The sequence below is a fragment of the Podarcis pityusensis genome (assembly GCF_964106645.2).
Source record: "Podarcis pityusensis genome assembly, chromosome: 6".
Lineage (NCBI taxonomy): Eukaryota > Metazoa > Chordata > Lepidosauria > Squamata > Lacertidae > Podarcis > Podarcis pityusensis.
The window spans coordinates 52,452,086-52,475,795 of NC_138030.1; the positions used below are offsets into that span (position 1 = coordinate 52,452,086).

The window sequence follows — 23,710 nt, forward strand, 5'->3', positions numbered from 1 at the left end:
ATGGGATTACTCCAAATTTCGTGGGATGTGGAGACTCCTGTCATGTGTACATGATCTGGTTTATGGAGAGCTGTGAATGGGCACATATACGATGCTTGAACTTGTGGGGATGTGAAATGGCCAGCTTGGATATAAGAGTCATAACTGTTTTAGTATCTAATACATTATAAAAACTTAATTTGAATGGAAGCAAGGAATCAGTGCATGCATTCTTGGTCCTGCACAGCAAATTTTTCTACATGTGCATGAATTGGGTTGGCTACTGGAAGCAAAGTGAACAAAAATGTAGGGTGCTGCATGTACTGGGGGAGGGAACCCTGAAAATAGGAGAGAGAGAGAGAGAGAGAGAGAGAGAGAGAGAGAGAGAAAACTGTACCAAGCCCAGTTTATCTGTGCCTTCTATATAGCAGTGGCTAAGCACATCTAATTCTGGTTGGTTGTGTACATTTGTTACATGCATAAGAAGCAATATGCTCCAGTCACTCTATTAAACTCAGTGAAATTTCTATAGGTGAATATTACAACATCTGTGACAGAGTGTATGGGAAGTGTTTAATCATATTGGCATGGTGCATATAATGTGGTGTGGCTAATTATGTGCAACTGACTGAAAGTTTGTGACCATGCAATCCAATTGTGGCCATGTTTACTTAGGAGTCACAGGGGCTTACTTCTCCAAGTATGAAGTCATAGGACTGCAGCCAGATTTGTGTATGTGGCAGATTGTGGGTGATGCAGTGTTTGTGCCTCGGTGTGATGTAATATTTGGAAGAGTGCTTAATCAATGCTATTTTATATGCATTTCATGATGGAGGAACTGTTATTGTAAAATTCATGTTGTGTAGTTTGTTGGCAGGACATGTGAGACAATGACTCCTGTAGAATTAGCTGCTCATCTAATACTTTTAACATGTATGTTTTAACCTGTCTAGTTAGGATCAGTCTTACGTGTGAAGTCTGAAACAACCTGGGTCTGTTGCCCATCCTTGCCAAATACTGATTGTAAAATGCTAGGCTGCAGTACTATTTCTGCTCCCACCTCCCTAACTACAGTATTCAAAATCTAACATGTTCATGTGTGATAGTTATTCACAGAAACTGGTGTTCACACAGTCCTTAACATTTTGAAGGAGTTATCCCATAATATTCAGGATAGTCTAGATAATCTGGTTCCAAATGTTTGCAATATACTATGCACATGTGGAATCAATGAATACTCTCAGAGAAAACTTGGTTTTAAGCAGCATCTACCTATGTGAATGGTAATTCACAATTATATTTGTGATTAAATATCCTAGCCATACAACATTGTTTGTTGTCCTTAGGGATATCATATTGGAAAAAACTGTACACTACCATATCTGATGACTGCACACATTCCTTATTGCTGCATGCTCATGCTGTGTACATATATTGGGGAAGCTATAGCCAATCATTCCCAGATTTCACATCTGTGGAGAAGCCACTGCCTCCATCTAGCAACCATTGTTTTTAATTACAAACTGAGGTTTAATGTATAGACAAGACCATTACATTCACTTTCCTAGTTAAAACATGCTTTGTGCTTGGAGCTACCCATGTGATCTTGATGAGTCAGCTTAAGTTTTGCACATGTGAAAATGGTGAAGTAATTTTAGGATATTCTTCAATGTCTCTGTCTTCAAAGACAGAACTACCGTAACTGGTTTAGAGTTTTGGGAACAGGAGTTTGCGTATTTTGTTCAAAGGCTGAGCTTCTTTACCCTGCCACAAATGAAGGCAAGTTATTGAAGCAGGTGACAAAGTGACAAGACAAATAAATGGTCTAGGTATGTTTCTGAACTTTGCGGCACGAGAGGTCCTGAGTGCTTTGATTAGGGATAGCTGCAGAAACAGTGTTATTTGTTGCCAGTGTAAAATATAGGCATACAATTCTACCTTTCCTCTCCTTATTTAAGGCAAGAAGTCGCATATTACGTCTCTGGCTTGCTGCCAGGATACACGCCAGCTCGGCAGGCGGGAAGAAAGAGGCGGGGGTGGGGAGGAGAGCGCGGATTAGTTAGCCCAGTTTGCGAGAGCCGCTTTGCTTGTCTTTTGTCTGAGAGGAAGCATCGAGCTTGAGGATTGGCTGAACGGCCCTCGGCAGAACTACCCAATAGGAAGGAAAGAAATCCAGCCGGCCGGATGGCGATTGGCTGGAAGTCCCAGTTACTAAGCGGGACAAAGAAAAGAGGGTAAAGGGAGGGGGGAGCTGGAGTGGAGAATGAAAGAGCTTGAAGTGCCCACCTCCGTTCTTCCCCATCAGACTCCACCCCCCCCCCGCTTTTTCCTTTCGCTAAATGGTGTTTTACAACTCACACGAACAATAGACACAAGTGATGCATTACGAATGCCACCGATGAAATCTGGGCACCTCCTGGGTCGGCTGAAGATGTCTCAAGATCTAGCCGTCCCATACAGAATATTCGAAAATAATTGAGAGGCAACACGCAGCATTAAGGAGAGCTATGGTTTCAAACGCACCGTGGATAAAACTGCACACAACGTTCGCTGCTCTGCTCCCTCACCCGCTTTGCTTCCTTGTGTTGGCGTTCAGCCCAGTAACCCCGGTGCCCTTTCCAGCTGTTTTGAGAGATGGAAGCGAGCTGGAACTTAACACTTCAACGTACAACTCAAAAATATTTCGAGTGACTTTACAAATAATAGTAATAATGAGTTCAGTTCTAGTCAGATACTCTTAAGGCACTTTATAACTACATGTTCCTATTTAATCACTCCTTTTGAATGAACGTCAGATCTAAAGAGATGCCTGGCCACAGCTGAGAAATAGCATCTGTCAATTGTACAGATAGCGAGGTAGTAAGAGCAACCTTCAGAAACTGAGAAACAAATATTAAAAGGGGGCAGAGATTGTACTTTTCGCTGCATCTAAATCAGGAATAGCTAACCTTTGGCCTTGCAGATGCTTGACTACAACAACTCCCATTATACCTCACCATTGGCTACAGAGTTGGGGGGGAACATCTGGAGGGCCACAAGTTACCTGCCTCTGTCTTAAATATCTATTATACAGGTCCAGATGATATGAACTGAGATTTACTCCAATGACTGTCTGCATGATCCTAGTCATGTTCACTCAGAAGTAAAGCTTACTGCATTCTGTGGGATGGATGATTTCTTAGAAAGTCAAGAATTGCAGTCTCTCTCACACACCTTTAAATTACATTGTTGTGTTTCCTCATAACCAGATGTTGAGTCTTTTTACACCAAAGTAAGTCCCCCTGAGTTCAATATAGCTTGCTTCTGAGGAAGTAGGCTCAGGACAATTTGCAGCTTATGCAGCTCTACTGTACTTGTTGCAGCTGACCCAAAACCAGAGGTAATGTGATGCTGTAGTCAGGCTGCAAGCCAAGAAAACTAGAAACAGCACTTTGCAATCATTTTTCAATGAGATGTTTGAAACTACCTTTAGTCAATGTAATAGATAGGCCTAAACAAAGTTCAGATTTTGAGAGAAAAGGAGTATCTCTTTAAGTAAAGAAAGCAAGAGTCTTCTAGAAATTTTAAAACAATGGCAGGGTCACAGGAGCACGGCTTGGAAGGACACATTTACTTGAATGGTGATGGGTGGAATTAATTTGATGTCAAATGGTGATGTGGGGGAGCTCATAGATGCTTTAAGTTACACACAAAGTTGACATAAGAATTGTTATATACCTATCTATTTCACGGAAAAAGACATTTCTGCCTGTAAAATGTCACTGATTCTCTTCACAACTTTCACAGTTTTGATGAATGTTCATGATGTAACCCTTCCTCCGTGAACTCAGCACACATTTTGAGACACAGAGCTTAATTAAACCACAGCTTCAAATGTAACATTGGAAGCAGGATTGAAAGAGACTGCTTTTCTTCTTTTAAAGGTGTTTTTCATTGCTCTGAAAACCAAGCAACTGATAATTTCTCCATCCATAGCAATACATATTATACATTCAGATGATACAATATTTGTGCCAGTTAACCAATCCCCCTGCTGATGGGGGTTTTGGTGAATACTAAAAATGAATAAAATGGTGTTGAATAATTAGAAGCCTACATTCACTTTACAGAAGTATGGCAATAGAGATTTTTAAGTTTACTGCTGCTGCTTGAATAATCTCTGTAGGAAGTAATTGAAAGAAAGCTGCTGCTACAGTAACCAGATTCCTTGAGGGAGAGCGCGCGCTGCATAAAAGCGTAGCTTTCATTCAAGTAATTCACTCCAGATAAATTAATTTTATATCCATATTCACTCTCTGATTAATCTCTGATAGGAATATATGCCCCCTTTCTTTTAACATTTTAAATAAAAAATATTAGAAATTATTTCAGTATGTTTCTGTTCAACACCCTCTAACAGAAACAGTGAATCCCAGAAGAATAATATGAGACACTGCGGGGGGGTGGGGTGTCCCCCAGATCTTGTTGACTCCAACTTCCATCCAGCCCCGCTGCAAACATGACCAATGGTCAGGAATGATGGCCAGTGGAGTCCAGCAATTCCTGTTGGGTGACAGGTTCCCCACCCCGATTTAATGCAATGACATTGACATTCAGTGTAAATGTGTGTAGGAATCATGTGTCATCCTAACCATGTCTACTCAGAAATAGTTTTCAGAAGTACAAAAAACCCAAAACCTATTTAAAAACAAAACTTAAGGGAGAGTGGCAAAAAAGCCCACAGACTGAGCATGCTCTATTGGCAAGTAATCTTGACTAATGGAGTGTGGGAGGAGGATGGAATAGAGCATCTGGAATTCTGAAAAGGGGCACTCCATGCTACAAGTTTTTGTTGCAGGTCCCACTTGTATGTATTGATTGCAACTAAATGCAGAAAGGTATATCCAAGTTTATTTTATTGTAATTAAACCCCCTCCATCAATTCCATTATATATAGATACTGTACAGAGATAGCTAGATAGCTAGGCCAGATAACTTTGCACAATGTTCAGATTAATAGAGGGTTTTCTCCATGTGTCCTACACACAGCCCAAACATGCCATATTCCCTCTTAGCCCAAGCAGCATTTCATGGGTCCCATGATCTTTGGTCCCATATAATAAAGGTGATAATATGATGACAATCTTAAAACACTAGAAAGTTTAGAAACCAACATTCTGCCCACTCTCCAATGCAACAAAGGTTCACATTGTCAACTGCTATAAACTCTCTTTCATTTCCTTGCGTTTGACAATTTGTACTTTGAGGCAGGATTAAATATTAAAGACCCGAGTGTTTTCATGTGTTTTGGAAAAAGCCAGAAGAGCTTCCAGCAGAATATGCTGAACACAGAAAAGCCATTTGAGCCAATCTGCTGGGTTTCTTTTGGGCTATGCTATGAAAATGTGATAACCAGCGACCTGATTTAGGCTCCAACATGCTTCTACAGCTATATAGGGAGAGAGTATGTGGTGAATCACCACTTCCATGGAGATTGCAATTCACCTAGCACTGGTGGAAGAATATCAAGACAGAGCCCATAGCAGAAGTACACAAGATATGGGTTGTGTAGCCCCTCTTGAGCACAAAAGAGAGCAAAAGTCCTTTCATTTCCAGATTGGGTTCCTTGGCATAAATGGCACAGCTTGCAGAACATGGGTTGTACCCTTTGCAACTTTGCAAAGGTGGAAGGTCGATCAAGTTTCATTCAACACTGCAACTCTGAATAGCCCTGAGTCCTACCCTGCTGAAACCCATTTAAAACCTCAGAGCTAGAATTGGGATAGCTGATCTCAGTGGGCAGCTCATTTAACCTCCTGGGGAGGTGGTGGGTAATGAAACATTATCTTTATATTGAATGCCGCTTTCTCCTTCCTCATTTGTGTCCATTTCTCCCCAAAGTGACATTTCCCACCTTGGAAACAGTAGGATCCCTTTGGAGACATAATAATAATAATAATAATAATAATAATAATAATAATATTTATATCCCATCCATCTGACCAATGTGGGCGGCTTCCAGAAAAATATAAAAAATAATAAAATGCCAGACATTAAAAATTTCTCTGAACAGGGTTGCCTTCAGATGTTTTCTAAAAGTTGTTTAATTCTTGATCTCCCTGATATCTGATGGGAGGGTGTTCCACAGAGGGAGCGCCACTGCCAAGAAGACCCTCTGCCTGGTTCCCTGTAACTTCACTTCTCACAGTGAGGGAACCGCCAGAAGACCCTTGGAAGTGGACCTCAGGCTGAATGATGGAGGTGAATGATGTCTGAGGCCTTTTAGGACTTTAAAGATCAGTACCAACACTTTGAATTGTGCTCAGAAATGTACTGGGAGCTAGTGAAGATCCTTTAGGATTGGTGTTATATGGTCTTGGTGGCCACTCCCAGTCACCAGTCATTTTGGATTAGTTGCGGCAGGCATTTTGGATTAGTTGTAGTTTCTGAGTCACCTTCAAAGGTAGCCCCACGTAGAGCACACTGCAGTAATCCAAGCGGGAAATAACCAGAGCATGTACCACTCCGGTGAGAAAAATTGGAGAGAGATGTTAAAATTAACCTCCTTATGCAATTAATCAAAATTTGGTCAGCCTACATGTTTGCAGATATTATGCATTAGTATGAGTGTGTGACTATGTATACATATATGCAATGTATTCACCATCTCTTTGATAGACATACACACACAGTCCAGTCATGATCTCCTCAACTCTCTCCCCTTCCTGTTCTCTGAAAAACTTCAGCACAATCTGCCTTACATTCACAGTGGTGCTGCAGTAAAAATACTCTAACTTTGACCCACCAAGTAGACAAACCATTTTACACGCCACAAAGGAAAGCAAAATTCCCTCAGGACCAGACCAAACTGATCTGATCTCAGATAAATTTCCTTCCTGTGTACAAATATGGCTATCAGACTCTGAATGTGAAAGTAAGCCTGGACTGTTAAGCATCCCCAGTGGAAATTTTCAAAGCAGTACAGCAACAATTGTCCAGATCTTCCAATACTGTATTATATTTCTGTTTGCAGTGGTGGCACTGCAAAGGAACACGGGGAAGTAAGGGGAGAGAGGATGAAGCAGCTTCTGTGGGAATAAGCTCTGTGTTGCATCTCTGAGCTGTTAAGGATATGTGGAAAAAGCTTTATTTTTTATTCTCATTCAGCAGTCCCCAACAGTGCCATCCATGGTCGTCTTGTCAGTGGTAGTGGTGAGGAGCACAAGGAAGTAATTTTTCTGAAGAGATAGATGCCTGCCTTTTTCATGGCTTATCAACAGAATGGCAATAGCCAAGTTTTGGAGTGACTCTAATACTTCCTTTTTTTCCCCTTTTGGCAGATTTAAATAAAGATTGCCGTCTTACATATTCACTCTGCTCCAAGCTTCAAATGAAATGTTACCATGCCCTGTTAGCCACCCAGCACAGAGAGAACTGTATTTACATAGTGAAGTACCCATATATTTTGTGACTGCAGATTGTATAATAAAATGAGAAACAGCCACACATTGTTCATAAAGGCAAATGAAATGGGAAAACAAACCCTTAGTCAAAACAGGTGCTAATAGTGCAAATCCTATACATGTCCACTTAGAAGTAACCCCTACTGAGTTCAATGGGACATATTCCTATCAAGTGAGTAGCCTAAATGATTTCAAGCCTGTTCGCTTAATTTGATTTGTGGCCCTCCTTGACATAGTTTCACTGGAATTTATCAGACTCCCAAATTGCCGCTGGCTGGTGTGCAGCAAAGTGATGGCAGTGGCAGAGTGTTCTTTTTCCAACGGTGAGTGCTGCTATCCCCTTTCCCAACAGATAGCAAACTCTCTCCATAATACATCAAGATGACTGGCCACCTTTAAAAGGAACAATATCACTTGCACAAGACTGTCACAACAGCAAAGTCAGCTGTCTTGTATCAACCAATGTTGCAGTGAAACAGAGCCACCCAAGGTCGGGTGATGGTAGTTCCTGCATCCTTGAGGGGACATCTTAGGTTTGCAGAAAAACTCCATTTAAAAAGAAACAAACTAAAAAAATGAGAAGATTGAGGATTGTTCACAGAACCCTGACAGCATGAGAGCGGAGTGCAGGAACAACCAGTCTCTGCTGGGTGACCATCAGACCTAGAGCTAATACATCACTGAACCCCGATTCTCTTTATGTTCCTTTAATTTATTATGGAGCACACCCCATTTGTAGCTTAAAGGGTCTAATGGAAGTGATTAATTTGATTCGGAGGGAAATATTTCCTCTGATTCAAATTAACTCTTCCCCATATACACTCATACAAAGGACTATTTAAACTATAAAAGCTACATGCCACCTAACAGGTTGAAGGGTTTGAGAGAGGGGAGATACTGGGGAAGATACAGCATTAGGCATCCCCTGATGCCAATTTCCTCCTGAACTCTCCTATACAGTCAGGGCAAGCTAACTATTCCACCCCTCAAGTGCTGGATTGGAGAGTTCAGAGACAGTTGCCCAGCTCTGAACTTGTCTAATATTCTACTGTGTGAGGAGTTTCCTCATTATTTCTTCCCTCACCCCAGTTCTTTGAGGGGCCTGATCTTGTGTCTCATGAAAGCATTCATGGTAATTTGTTTGACTAAACTTGAAGAATCTAGCAGGATTTGGGCTAGGCTACATGCATTATTTTATCTCCTCCTCTCTCTTCCATGGGGAAAATGTATTTATGTATATTTATTAAGTGGGCCTGATGAATAATGTAGCCAGATATCCCTTATTTCAAAAACCAAAAACACCAAACATGTCTTCTTTTAGTATAGGATAAGTTTCTGAGTCACCACTTATTCTATGTGTTCAATTATACTATCATTAAAATATGGAATTACAATCTATTTTGGAACAGGGTGGACTTTCATGGACCTTTCTTTAAAATCTGTGTAACAGTCCTTGGAAGAGTATGTCCATAGAGCTAGAGGCTATTAAGTATAGCTCTTGCCCTGTCCACAATTGCTCTATCCATACCTCATCTTGTGTACAGACTGTAACCAATTATGTTGTCTCTCATCCTTGATTGTACTTGCAGAGTCCCTGACTTTCACCATATGTCTGTGAGTAACTCATTTAACAGGGAAGAGATCTTTGCTTAGCTATTTTTCTCAGTTCAATCTTACAGACCAGGACAAGCAGAAGCTGCAGCAGAAGTTAAAAAAAATTCTGACAGCATAATTTTGGTACATAGAGAAGGAAACCTTGCAGTCCTTCTGCTATTTTATAAGGAACAAGCAGTCACCTCTTTCCCAATGCTACAACTCCCATCTCATAAAAATGCCTAGTTTCTTCACTAAGGTTGCCTCCAGACTGTCAGTACCTTGTGGGAAGGATTCAATCTCATACTGTAAATTTTTGCAATTAAAATGGATTAAAGTGTTTTGGCAGAACAAATCCACTTTTACAAATGTGGACTTTCTGCAGTGAGGAAAGTGAAGAGGACATACACTAAAAAGTGTGGGATAAATGACAGATTAACAGGTAAGTGTGTAACCACCACGTAAGCAAAGTGGGGTTGAATGCAAGGTGAAAGCTCATTGTTGTATAACCTCCCCCAAAACAAATCAGAACAAAGGCTCAATAAAGACTGGAAATCATATAATCTCCATGTAAGCTTTATGCAAACAATTCAGGATGAATACTCAATAAAAAGGTCATTGGAGGAACCCCAACTACTGCATGACCCCATCTCAATCAAACGCTTTTAGGAAATCTTCCTTGTTTCAAAAACTCCCTATTCTAGAATAAAAAATAGCCCCATTTGCACGTTAAATTTTATAGGCACTCTGACTTTTTCACATGCTCAGTTCTTCGAAAGGAGTTTGCAAATTCAGGGGTGCCAACTGTGGGGAGCAGTTAAACATAATTGATCACAAGATGTGGTGTATGTACAACATTTGAATGGCAATGCCCACTTTGAGGGGAGACCCCTCAAATATTTTATGGGGGGGGTCGAAAGGACCTCAATCCCTAGGAGTTGGCTCCTATGGTTGCAATATATGCAGAGATCTATACTTCTTTATAGTATGCTGCTTCATTTCATTGTTTCCATAAAAAGCTCATTTTTGTGCTTAATTTCAAGGAGGGCTATTCTTGTTCATTCTGCATCTGATGGTTCTTTCATCTGATTTTAGAGTCCAGGTTTGATGGGTGTGACCCTGTCTTTTAAATAGGATGATATGGACTTCCTAAATAATAATGAATTTTGGATAATGTCTTTAGGAAGCCATCAGTGGGATCACATCTGTTTATACCAAGCTGGAGTGTGACTCCAGACATGTAATGTAGCCTGTGGTCTCTATAGTAAATGCCATTTTCAGTGAAAATTAGAAAGGTTTTTCTATGGCCTTGTTGGAGATTTTCAGGCTGGGGGCTTTCCTGCCCCAACTAGGAATGTTGTTGAGGTAGTTTTCGTCTCCCTAGAGGTGTGGGAAGGGAGGAGTGTCACGCAGATCCCACTGACAGATCTGTAATCTTGTTGTCTTCACCAGCAAAAAGGGTGCGTGACTATGATCCAGGACTCAGAGCTGTGGAGGGTGATTGCAAAGATGAGAAAAGGAAGGAGAGGCCTTGAGGGCATGAAAAATTTAAAAAGGCCACATTATTTCTTAATAAGTTGAACTAAACATTCAGACGCAGACACCACAAACAAATCTTTGTTGGGGGTATCATTTCCCTCCAATAGCACACATGCAATTTGTGCCTTCAGAATGACCCATTTTACCATAATGCATGGTTGCTTGGCTACGTTCGCTCTCCTTGTACATTTTCTCAGATGGAAACATGGTTATGTTTGCTTGGAAGATGCTGCTTTTTCCTGGCTTCCCTTCCCTAAGGGACACACACGGGACAAGAGCAACCTCTTAGCATCAGGCAAAAATTGCAGCTGCTATATGAAAGTTTATTTATTTTTTTTACTCTGAAGAGCAGCCATGAAAACATGCCTCCACTTTAATGGTAAGACAGTGGAGGGAAGGAGAAAAGATAGAATGCAAGAGTTTGTTTATTTATTTATGCTATTTATATACTGCTTAGTTACTGTAGTTTTTAAGCCGTGTTTAAAAATTAATCCAAGACCCCAGAAAACTTATTTAAAATGCCTACTTAAATAGAACGTTCTTTGTCAAGTGCCTCAAGTTCTCAGCTGGGGGGGGGGGGGCAGAATTGGGTCCACCATGCTGAGTGTAGGGTTTCTGCTGGATACAAGCCATGCATCTGAGCTATGGGGGACCACTAACAGAGACAGCCCAGAGCACATGTGCCCTAATGCTAAAGAAAAGTAAGCAAATACTGGGTGCCTTTTCTTTACCAATGAGGTGCTACAACCAGCCTTCTCTCATTTGGGAATGGGGAGGAGGCACTACAATCTGCAGGAAGACTTGAGCTCTAGCACCTTTAATTTGAAAACTCAAACAGAAAAATTTCATTAGAAACTTTGCAAACTTGTTATTAGTTGTTCGATTAAAATCCACATTTTCTACAAAGAAAAATTGCTCATTACAGGATGATATCCACTGAGCAGTTATTTCTTTTTCTCTCTCTCCCCCCACATTTTCAGTTTACCCCTTGACTTTTCTAAAACATAAAATAAAATGTAGGAATTACACAGAAGCAGGTTGCATTTAGCTAGGTGTGACAAGCTTTCCTACACAGCTGTTTTAATATATATGGTGTGTTTCCATTCAGTTTTTTACTCCTTGCTCTTATTCTACTATAGAAGTGATAATATATCCCAAAGACAACCTCAAATCTTATATAAATTGGATGATGGTGTGGAAAAGAGAATGACAGCCTCTCTTTTCTTTTCCTCTAAGGACCTGAAACATGTTAGAATGGCAGGGGGCATATAGGAATGGGGTTTCTCATCAAATCAGTCACTGTTATCAGTGCAAGAATCATAGTTAAGCTGATTACATTTAGACCCCAGAACCTGTTTCTAAGATCACATGAAGGGTTTGTAAAATCTGCTACTGAATTAACCACAGCCAGTCATCACATGTTTGGGACCCAAGTTTCCAGATTGCAGGGTGCTGCTTTAATACAGACTTGAAACCTTGCATTTTAGAAACTGGACACTATCCAGAATGGTTCAGAAGACAGAACGCTAGATTTAAATCTAGGCGATGCAAGCTGAAGTTCGAGATTCATTTGACCCTCTCAGATTAAATTGGTAATGATACACACATGGTAGCTCTTCCTATTGCAGCCATTAGCTCAACTCCCTGGCTTCTGGCACTTCCATGAGCATGGCAGATGACCCACCTGAACAATTTGCCATCAGCAGAGAGGCTGTCATTTTGCCCAATAGTGCAATCCTTCAAAATGTGGATTGGGTTCAGCTTGTGATAAACTATTCAGATGACCAGTTCTCATCCTGGGCTACCAGATGGCTACTGGAAGAGCGAATGAGTGCATGTGATTAAGAGAGGAGCTCACCTTGCTGGCACTTCCAGTAGGAAGGGCTACCTCGTGCTTTTAGACCTAGGGTTTTAGAGGATTATGAAACCACAAAAAAGTTAGCTTTGGCTCTACACTGCACTGAGTGATCATGAGATGTTTATTGCCTAGCGGGTAAAGGCAAGGTAAATACTGCAGCACTGATTAATGGACCAACATACCAGTGCAACATTTAATAACAACAGTTTCTAGGCCAAGAACCTGCCATAAAATGAAAACCTGAATTGTTCCTATGCAAATCACAGTGACTAGGTTAACACATAATTCTCCCCCTCCCCCTTTGAAACAGTAAGAGCTTTGTAAAACCTGCCAGCTCCTGAAGAAGCAACTTTTATTACCCAGATCTCCCAAACTCTTACCTTTCCTAGTCAAACAGAAATCCAAACAATACAGGTTTTGCATTGATAGCACCTTGGAGGCAAGCAACCTGTGCTTTCTAGGGTTAATTTAACTACACAGGTTGTTTTTTAAAAAATAACAATGGGGAAGGAAGGGAGATGACAAAGGGCACATGGGATGGAGGTGATGACTACTAAATTGCAACACTAAAGAGGTGCTTTTTTTCTAGAAAAATAGGTGCTGGTACTCCCATGAAGTCATTACAGTAAGTGCCACACTTTTTAACAACAACAAAAGAGGTGCGGGTACTGCATACCCTTGAGTACCTCCTGGAGGCACTTGTGTGCACGGTGAGGAACACAGGCATGCCTTTACACGCACACTTTCATGTAGTATATGTGCACATGTGCAACAGCCTTCTAAAATTACACAAAATGCAGTAAAATCCAAGCTCTCAAGCCAAAGCAAGAATCACAATATCCTTACTGATTTCAGCAGAACTGTATATTGATCAATGGAAATAGTAACAAGGTCAGAAGGCTGTTTCCACCCACCATTCTGAATTGTAAAAGACAGACTTCGCCTCCTTGCCTTGCTTGAGAGCTTCCCACAGTATTTGGATATCCTTTGTCAGACACAAAATTCTGAGATAGATGGATATTTGGTTTAGCCATGTGCATTGGTTTAACCCTGAAGAACAGCAAGTAAGGCTATTGTCCTGAACATGCCAACTTTCACAAATTCTGTGTTTCTATGACATATGAAACCTTTTTCTGCATCATCCTGAATCACCTGAAAATGAGGTCCTCTGTGGGCTGATTTCATGCAGCATGCATTCAATAAGCATGTACCATGTGTTTGTCATAATTGGCAATGTAGTGCCAGTGGATGAGTGTGTGCAATCTCGTCTTCATATCTGTGGAGAAACTTGCCCCATCCCTCAAAATGTCATTGCTACATCCATGAATTATTGGGCCTGTATGAAAGCATCCTTAGTTCTCCAACACCTTTGTTTGTATAGTAGCATGGCATTGGGCAATTCTTTTGACATTGTTGAAATAGGCAATCAACATGAATTATGGGTGGCGAAGCCTGGCCTTAAAAGACTTCTGTCTGTCCTGGGCAGAGATTCAGCTTCATTATTTTGGTAAGGTGTCACTACACATCTCTGCAGCGTTACATAAAGTAAAACAATTATCAGCCAGGAAGTGCTATGTTTTCATTTGTGGTTTCTTGTGATGAGGAGGTGGTGAGGCAGTGCGGGGATGCAGGAAAACTGGTCCACATGCCAGGAAAGGCAGGAGAAGTGACAATCATCATGCACAACAGTGGTGGGATTGTTTGACGGGATAGAGAAGAACTTGCAATTCCTGGAGGCGTAGAAAGGCAAGGGCTAGGAAACAGGCTGCAGCAAGTCCCCTGGGAGAGTCATTTTAGCTGGAAGGAAAAGGTTTTTACAATGGCACTGGAATAGTAGCATGAGAATGAACTGATGGTTTTCAAGTGACAACAACTAAAAAAGCCCACTTTCACTTTGGATGGCTAAGCAATCTACAGCAGCACCAGCAGATTACTTAAAGAGGATTTTAAATACGACAGTAGACTGTTTCAAGCCTGCAGCATGCTCCACCTCAAATCAAAAACTCTTTAAATTTTAGATGTTGAGCCAATCATGGAAAATTAATTTTTAATATATAAATAAAATTGAATGGAGTAATGAATTGCACAGACTAAACCAAGATTCAAAATGAGGGTTCTGCTTGGATTTTAACTAGAACTTCTACCCGTGAAAAGATATGCATTAGCTTACTGCATAAAAGTTTTTTATTCATTATCTTACCGATGAAGTTTCTAAGGAGGCACATGCTTTGAATGCAAAAGGTCCCAGGTTCTGGCACCTCCAGTAAAAAGATCAGGTAACAGGTGATGTGAAATACCTTTCTTTGCCTAAGACTTGAGAGTTGCTATCAGTTTGAGTAGACAATACTAGGTTGAATAGCCTAATATTCTGACCTAACTGGTATAGGCAGTTGCTGCTGATGTCCATCATTATACATCTCTTGACTAGGCACTATGAACAAAAATATATTGTTTGCAATGTCTATTTAGCTGAAACTTACTATTTGTAGAAAGTATTAAAACTGTCACCTTATTAAGACACCATAAAATTAATTTCAAGTGGTTAAGCACTATAATACTTGGTTAAAAGAAAGTGGTCTTTGATCAAATTGACAGTCCTAATTGTGTTCTATGAGTGCTATACTTGTAATAAAAACAATGTCATCATCACCATCACTTTATTTGCTGCCTCTCTCTCTCTCTCTCTCTCTCTCTCTCTCTCTCTCTCTCTCAAAACAGCTTACAATAATGAGAACAAGACACCAAAAAACAATGTGTGACCATCTCTAGATAACAATCCCCCCAAAAAAACAGCAAGTGATCTTGAAAGCGAGAATAGGTTAAGATAGTAAATTACCCTTGCCTGCTTTCCTTTTTGGACTTTTCCCGAAACACAAACCTACCTACTGCCTTTATCCTCACTCGAAACAACACTTTTTAAAGCCCTTATCCAGCTAGTAACATTTTAACATGCTAGAGTTGAACTTTCCAAATCACTTGACCACTAGAAAACCAATATTCACCAAATATCACTCAAAAAACATGTTTGGGCCTGAATCTTTAAAGCCTGGACCTATGCCTAGAAACACAGCACAAAAGGAAGTGTGGATGAGTCCTACGAGTTAAGGCCTGGCCCAGGTCATAACTGAACTGACCTGAACAGCCGAGAGACGGCGGGGTGGGGGGAAGGGAACAGGGATCTCTGCAGACCACGGGTTGTAATGCTGCCACACTGAACATAAGGCCTCCATTGTTGATATTCCTGTAAGGAGTGCTGTATCCTGTACTGGACCATGAATTCTCAGGGTTTCTTGTCTACATCTGCTGTTCTTGTGCAAAATAACATACAACATTGAACTGGCATACGTATTTGATGTGATTGGTGCAGTTTGAATCTCTCTCTCCCCCCCCCCTTTAAATGTGTGCTAATTAATTTGCACCACTGATTCTGTGCACTTATTCAGCTAGAAACCTTGCCGGTTTTCCTCACAGCAGCTAGTCCACTGTCTCAGAAATCAGCTACTTTAGCCTCCTGGACCAAGGCCCATTTCTTTTGGAGCACAAAACGTAAGAGAGCTGGATGCAATTAGGAAAATCCAGCATTTCAGTAAGAATCAAAACCCTCAGCATGGAAATCTGGGAGGAGAACATATCTATGAAAAATGCACCATTATTACGTCAGACCAGCAAAAAAAGGAAAAGAGGTAAAATGGCACAAAATTTGACAGGTGCATTGAGATGGATACAGCCATATAATATCTGAGGGGAACAGAATGAAAGTGTTGGAATCTCTATTAGGGCACATAGATCCCAAGCACACCCACTCCTATTCTTTCATCCACCATTGGTGCAAAACAGTTAACAAGCAACCAACAGCTAAGCAGGCTAACTTCTTAGCCAATCATCTGGGGAGACCTCTGCAATCCAAATCCTTCAACGTGTGATGACTATGGTTATGACATCTAGAGGTCTCTCATTCTTCGGTGTTGCATGTTAAAGGAGGGTATGAGGGATCTCCTCATTCCTGTGCTGGATGTCTACTCACTGTAAAAGCTCAAGCCCTAGAAGTTAAAAGCATGCATAACCTGCAAAGCATTCAGCCAACAGCAATAGTTGGGAGGTGCCTGCTGTAGTTTAATCTGTGAAGCTAAACAGCTTGAAAGCCGGTCAGCACTTGGATGGGAGGTCCTCTGGAAGTCTCATGTTAACCGCCTTGGGGTGCCTTGCAAAATCAGTAGGGTAGCAATGTAATAAAGATGCATGTGAGTCAGGACCCCAGTCACCAGGTCACAGCCTTCACGACAGCAACTAAAAAATGCCAATATAATATGTGTGGCAGGGAAAATATACATTAATTAACTAGATTAATGTTTGGCAACTCCAGACTTAATCCAGCTAATGAGGGTGTTAATGTCAGTGCTAGCACTAGAGTTAATTCCTCTGGAGCAGCTCAGATCAAAGTTTTCTTTGTTTCATAGAGGGATCAAGCAAAAGAAAGGGACAGGCAGCTTTTTGCTTGAAGCAAATGTCCCCAAAGCTGGTTGAGCAGATCTTTTAACCAGGTCTTATAATGAGTTTCCTGTGAGACCTCAGAGAAGTGGCTTCTTTGACCTCAGCACCCAAGTGGAGATACTGCTGCTTTCCAATCATGGCTGAAATCAGATTAGTTTATGCAGAAATTATACAAGGGCAGAGAGAAAGTTTGGAAGTCTATTTATTGTTTTAAAATGGCCGTACATAGAGTTTTTTGAAAGTTAATTTTGGAAAGGTAACATGCAGATGTTTCAGATATGTGCACATTCCACTTATGGATTTATTAGCATGTACTTAGCTCACAAATTGCAAGTGTTATCTAGCAACAAGTAGCCAATACAGTGGTACATCAGGTTACAGACGCTTCAAGTTACAGACGCTTCTGGTTACAGACTCCGCTAACCCAGAAATAGTACCTCAGGTTAAGAACTTTGCTTCAGGATGAGAACAGAAATCGCATGGCAGCAGGGCAGTGGCAGTGGGAGGCCCCATTAGCTAAAGTGGTACCTCAGGTTAAGAACAGTTTCAGGTTAAGAACAGACCTTCAGAACGAATTAAGTTCTTAACCCGAGGTACCACTGTATTCTGCTATGTCAGCGGGTACCCAAGCTGGCAAAGCTGTCTACTTTCTGGCTACCATTAGTTTACCTGCTCTGAAGTCAGAGATGGCTTGGGCAGCCATATTCTTGGAGCTGAACACTAAAGGTTGACTTTGAAAAGCTTAAAATTTGAACTACAAGGCCAATAAGCAAGTTTTGGTAAATCAGATTGCATAAGTATATTCTACCTGACATGAACTTCCAAATGACATATTGGCAGTGCAAAGTGACAAAGTGATTTCATAACTGTTCAGTGGAAATATCACTTTGGATATCTGATAAAAGTACATGGACAAAGATATTCTTCTACTTTATGCAGAAATTCCAAACCTCCCAGCAGTGTGAGCTGAATACAACATGCAAATTCATTTAGATTTATATGTCCAGTATAATGTGTTGTGTGAAAAATTTATTTCTTTATATCCTACTCTTCCTATGGGAAAATCAGAGCAATTATGTAGTTTTTCTATCAACTACAGTATATCCAGTGTACCCCACAGTCAACGCAGTGGCAGAAGACATGCATTATAATGCACTACTTAAGATGGTAGCAGTGTCTTAAATTGGAGGTCCAGTAAAGGAAGACAATTGGGAATTTTATTTGTATTTCTTCCTCAGAAAGATTTTCTCTCTTAGCTATTGATTATGTATTATGTATTTCCTTTTTTTGAAAGCCACCTTATGAGAGCTTGCCCATAAAAATATTATGTAAGTAAATACTCTTTTTAAAAATGGTATTTCGTAGCCATTTGCACCTTATTCTTCTCCCAGAAAAAAGGCTATTGGTGAGTAAGAATACAGCTTGGCAGGAAATTTCCAAGCAAGGCCTCTCTACCACCAGCTCTTTCTGCTGTTTCCTTTCATGGACATACCCTGGTGAGGAGAGAGGATGCATGGCAACAGGGAGGTATCAAGGCAATGACCTCAAACTTCAGACCTGGAGGCTCCCATTGTTGCCTGGAAGCATGAGAAATAGATTGAACCAGATCTGATTTTCCATGATTCTGTCATGTCCAAGCCAGGGCTAAGCCAGCATGACCCCCTTAGATGAAGACCTCACTGACATGATGCATGATGTCTTTATGGAGCCTCCTGACCCCAGCGCTACGCTGGACACCTGCAGCATCTCTGGAGAAGTGATGCCAGGCCTACCTGCAGCAGAGGACCTGACGCGACCCATGAATGAGGTTCCTGCTTTGCCTATGGAATCAGAGAGGGAGGATGAACCAACTCTCAGCCCCAGGGAATGCTGCCATCAGATACTGCAAGCACAGGCGGACACCCGTTGAGAGTTTGCATGCTTCCATGCCCAGAGATGCTAGGCTCCTCTGCAATAAGGGGCCTCCTTTGGAGTAAGGGAATCTTGAAAGCTGAGATAAACATTTGCAGCATGGTCTGCTTCTGAGTGCCCTGATATCTCCCTGCTGCTGCTTAGAGAGTTTTCTTTTTTTATTAAGTGGTTTATACATTTTGTTAAATACAAATAAATACTGTAACCCTCTGGAGTTTGGCCAGCTCTTGTCCTGGGGCCTAGCTTCCCTCTCACCTCCAGCTCAAAGGTCAAGCCAGGACCAGACCAAGGCAGGACAAGTTTCCTAGTGGCACTGGGAATGTTCAGAGTTTAAACCTGAGACCTCTGCTGCTGTGATGCCTCCCAGTATTGACCACCCATCCTCCTAGCAAGACTAGGTTTGGGAATGGGAAGTATGATAGCAGGAAGATTTGGCTCTGATTCAAGACCATGACTAATTGGACCCAGTCCTCAGAGGACCCCAGGCTTAATTTGTAATATGCCTGAGGGAAGGGGTCAAATCCTTGTATTCCCTTTACAAATCCTCCAGTAACAAGACCAGGCACCATCTCAGCTACAATCTAGGCATTTCCTGCTGCAGCAGCTGTAAGCTTTCCTTTGTATAAATTAAAACAAAAATGGAATTGCCTAGTTCTTTTAACAGAGAAAACTGGGAGAAAGAACCAGAAGAAAGGGATTTAATTATATAGGGCTTCAAAGCAGTGCAGACATACAAAGGAGCATAATGAAATTTAAACGGCTGTAGAAATTTTAACTACAATCTTCATAGTCCAGGATAATATGCATGTAACCTACTTGACCCACATATACAGATGCTGCCTTATAAAAAAGATTTCCCTTCAATTATGTCAATACATAAGGCAAATGCACACCTAATGCCCGAGCATGGAAAGCAATGGCTGTGTAGTCTAATGTCAACCCTTCTTCAATGAAGATACAATGGGGATTCAAGCATGTCTCCCTGGCGCTATCCACAGTTCTATTGATCTGCTATCTTAAAATCTAAATGGCATCTCCATGGCCTTTCTATATGGCATTCAGTGTTCTCTGATATGTCAACTCCCCCCCCCTTTTTCTGTTTAATTTTAACAATACAGTAATGTTGCTTCTAATCTAAGCATCTCCTAAATTCTCTCACTCCTATTTGTGTCTCCTATGGATAATCTCATACAAAATGCTTAAGAGATACTTGATTTATAATTTTAATTGGTTCAACTTTAACCTCCAGCTACCGGTTCTTATTCAGCCATGGGCTATGCAGCCTGTCTTCAGCTTAGTTTTCCTTCTGATATAAGAAACTCAGGGTAGACCTCTGTGGTTCTTCCCTGCGCTCAAGGGACAGCTTACGATGAGGGTGCTCTCTTGCCCATTCTCTCTTGCCCATTCTTGCGATGGGTGGAGGAGAGTAACTGCTTACACTTAATTCCTACAAAACCACACTAGGCAGGATTCACTCGATACGTATACTCTACAAAGGATCTCAAGGGGAAAGCAGTATGAAAAATTCCCTCTCCAAATTATATGCATGGCAAGCAGTAAGCACTACTGTGTAACTGTTCAGTTTTCAGTTCCCACCATTTCTGCTCAAAAATTCCAACATCACATAATGATACTCACCTATTTTGCAATTAAAAGTAAACCAGTAACCTTTATTAACCAAAATTCTAGAAAATATGGAAAGAACACACACCATTTGAAAGAAATGCAAATAAATTGCTTTGCTTGACTGTCACCACCACATACCAGGAAATCTATGTTCCAATTTGCCTGCTACAAGGAGTCATCATAGATCCCAGATTGAATTCCAGGGACTCCTCATTTTATCCTCTGTTGCAATAGTGGCATCTCCCCCCCCCCCCACTTCTTTCATGTGTCATCTCCTTTACTTGCTGTAGTAGGCAGGAATTCAGGAGTTAGGTGAGGAAGGGGAGGGGAAATGGGGGGGGGGGCTGTTATTGCTGCTTCACCTTCAGATTAAGAGAAAAACTTCATTTTATGGTGGAAATCTCCAGGTTACAACATGGCAAGCCTAGCCACTTAGTTTCTCTGAGCTAAACATTGAAGTGTGGAGGAGAGAGAATGTGGAGATGAATTTCTGTGTTTCTTCTTGTGGTTTAATGGGCCCAACATTAATGAAAAGTGGATAACAAAAAATAATTTTGTAAGTTTTTCATATCTCACACTAACTTTCCTGTGGGCTTCATTCCATGTAAACCCTTATTAAGCTTTGGATCTGTGGCTGTGATTTTGCAGAACAGAAAAACCAAGTCCAATGCTTTGGCATAGCTGGAGTCATTAGAAATCTTCAGACAATGCTTTCCTTTCATCTATAGCATGTGCAAACAGAACGGAATTTTGCCAGGCCCAATATATCAAATGCAGACAGCTGTTAAGAGAATTGTTTAAGTGACTGAACTGGTGCAGCTTTTTATGTAGATACTCTTCTGGTTGTTAAATGTGTTACATAGACTTGCTGGCAACTGGGAAAGGGGGACTTGATCTGCCATGTCAGAGGGGCAGCTTCTGAACATTGCTGAGTCTTCAAAATTAATCCATGACTTGGCTTCCACTGAAACAGCAGAAGTAGGCACACAGCAAAAAAAATCTGTTGGTATAATCAGCAATTCCCAGTGGGTCCTCCTGAGCAAAGTATGAGTTTGTGAAACAGAAGCTGGAGCCAAAGCTAAACAGATCAGTAGGTGACATAACAGTCTGATTTTCCAAAGAGACTGACGAAGAAGGCAAGCCCTGATTGGTCAAGCAAACGCTCCCATACATCTGGTACATATTTTCTTGGCTGGTGCTCTACAGCCCACTGGGCCTAGAGTAAATGTGAGCAGCTCTCACATGCCCCAAAGCAATAAAAATTAAATTATTGCAAAATAATTATTATAATAATAATTGAGCACAGGAAAACAAACTGTGAATGGGAAACCTAGCATCCCCCCCCCCCCCACTTTTCTGGGAATGAGCGAGGCAAAGTTCCCAAACTGTCTGGGCTGACTGTTTCTGCCCTAGCTGGCAAACTTATTGTGCCACTGGAAAACTCTTAAAAATAAGATGAGCAATGGTTCAATAACTGCGTAGGAGCTTGTGTGGAGGTGGAACATGTTGAGCATTATGTAAATCTTACTTGCTGGTTTTCTGGAATATCCAATATTTTCATTTATATATAATCTGGAAAGTGTGGCCAGTTTTGAATACTGTTAATGTTGCAAAAAGACTTCTGGCAATTCTAGGTGTGCTCTGACCAACATTCGATTCTGCATTAGTGGTAACTCTCCTAAGAATGCAATGTGTATCCTACAAGGGCTAAGTGGTAAGAAGTGGCCCCCTCCCTTGAGGCAAGAGACAGATGAGAAAGGCATTGCAACCTAGGAGGAGGAGGGAAGAGCTTGACTTCAATCTGGAAGGCCTGGAATCTACAAATAATGAAATAAGTAACTCTCAGCATCTGGGAATAAAGAGCAACAATACCTGGAAGAAACATGGGTTGCTATTAGATTCCTACAGTCACTGTCATGTGATAATTAAACATGTGACTAAGAGGATCCACCTCTGGCCTGAGCTATCATGGGACAAGAAAGGTAACCTCAAGATAAGCACTTGAGAGGCATTCATGATGACACCACTGATCATGGATATTACAGATCGTAACCCAATTGCCATACATCGTTGGGAATACAGGATACAAGTTCTGAAATCAGCACAGTGTTAACAGTCCTTGAACTACAAAGGGCAAGGCAAGGCAGGCTTCAGGGAGATTTCACGGAGAGCACATGCAGGCACAGGAAGCAGAGTCCAATTGTTTCAGTGGGATATGGTTAGTTTTCCGCCTACAGTACTTCAAACAAGACTCGCGGATTTACAGTAAATTGCAGCTGTGCCCTCTATGTTTCTGCTGCCAACAGAAAAAAATACTTGTTCTGCCTTAACAATGGCTAAGTGAGTCATGTTGGCCTGGTTCCTAAATGGCACAGGGGGTTCAGGTTAAGAGGTGGGCCATCTAGACTCCGCCACATTACTTCTCATTAATGTGTCTTGCCTCTTTCTCAGGTGCCTCGGTAGAAAGAACAGAATACCTATAATTGCCTTTTACAACATTTTAGCAGAATTGGACAGAATTAGTGGTTTATTGCCATTGTAAGAAAGGAAAAGAAACATTGTGTAATAGACAAAAGTTATTTGGGAATGAACATCACACCAGGAAAAAGAAAAGGACAAAAATGGCTTATATATGCTGCCCTCACAGTTGTTCCTTATTTGTCTGTAACAACACAGAAAGCCATTGTCGCAGAATAGCAACGATCTCCAGGTAGGGACTATCCATGCACTCAGTTTGAATCACACTTTTATTTTTAAGTAGGTATACACAAAGTACTTAGGTTTAAATGGGACAATATACCAGAATTGTGAATAGTGCTCAGATATGCAAATGGTTGGGTTTCTCTGTCATGAAACGTATTAGTGCCGATTAGGAAAGGGTCAAGCCATTGCTTCTGTGTTTACTGTATGAAATGCAAATGCTACCATTCAAAACGATACAATTCACAGATATCCTTAAAATTTGCTACTTTTTGCACCCTAGATTGAAAAGTAAAGTGTGAACTGGCTTTGAGAGAATCACAGCACAGATCAGCCCAAAGCTTTGGAGTGCTAGAGTCTAAACCTTCCCCACTCCTGTTGGTGTACACTCCCACTGAATAAATGACCTTTCAGGTTGTAATGGACAGAGCTTATAGATCTGATAAATGACTATCCCTTGGAACAGGTAGTCAAGGAGTTGACCAGAGAGGAGACAAACCCAGATTTAATCCCGAAAGGTGACCAGGATCTAGTGTGGGATGTAAGTATTGTTAAACTGCTCGGAAACAGC

At 41.1% G+C, this 23,710-nt stretch overlaps 2 protein-coding genes across 5 annotated transcripts in view; one reads left to right on the top strand and one right to left on the bottom strand.

Annotated features, from left to right (window-relative positions):
• LOC308479038 (phosphatidylinositol 3-kinase regulatory subunit gamma) overlaps nucleotides 1–23,710 on the bottom strand; it is a 263,420-nt gene that overhangs the window by 49,481 nt on the left and 190,229 nt on the right. The window lies entirely within an intron of this gene.
• The window catches only part of LOC308479118 (uncharacterized protein), an 86,737-nt gene that overhangs the window by 403 nt on the left and 62,624 nt on the right, over nucleotides 1–23,710 (top strand). The gene's annotated exons all lie outside the window — the stretch shown is intronic.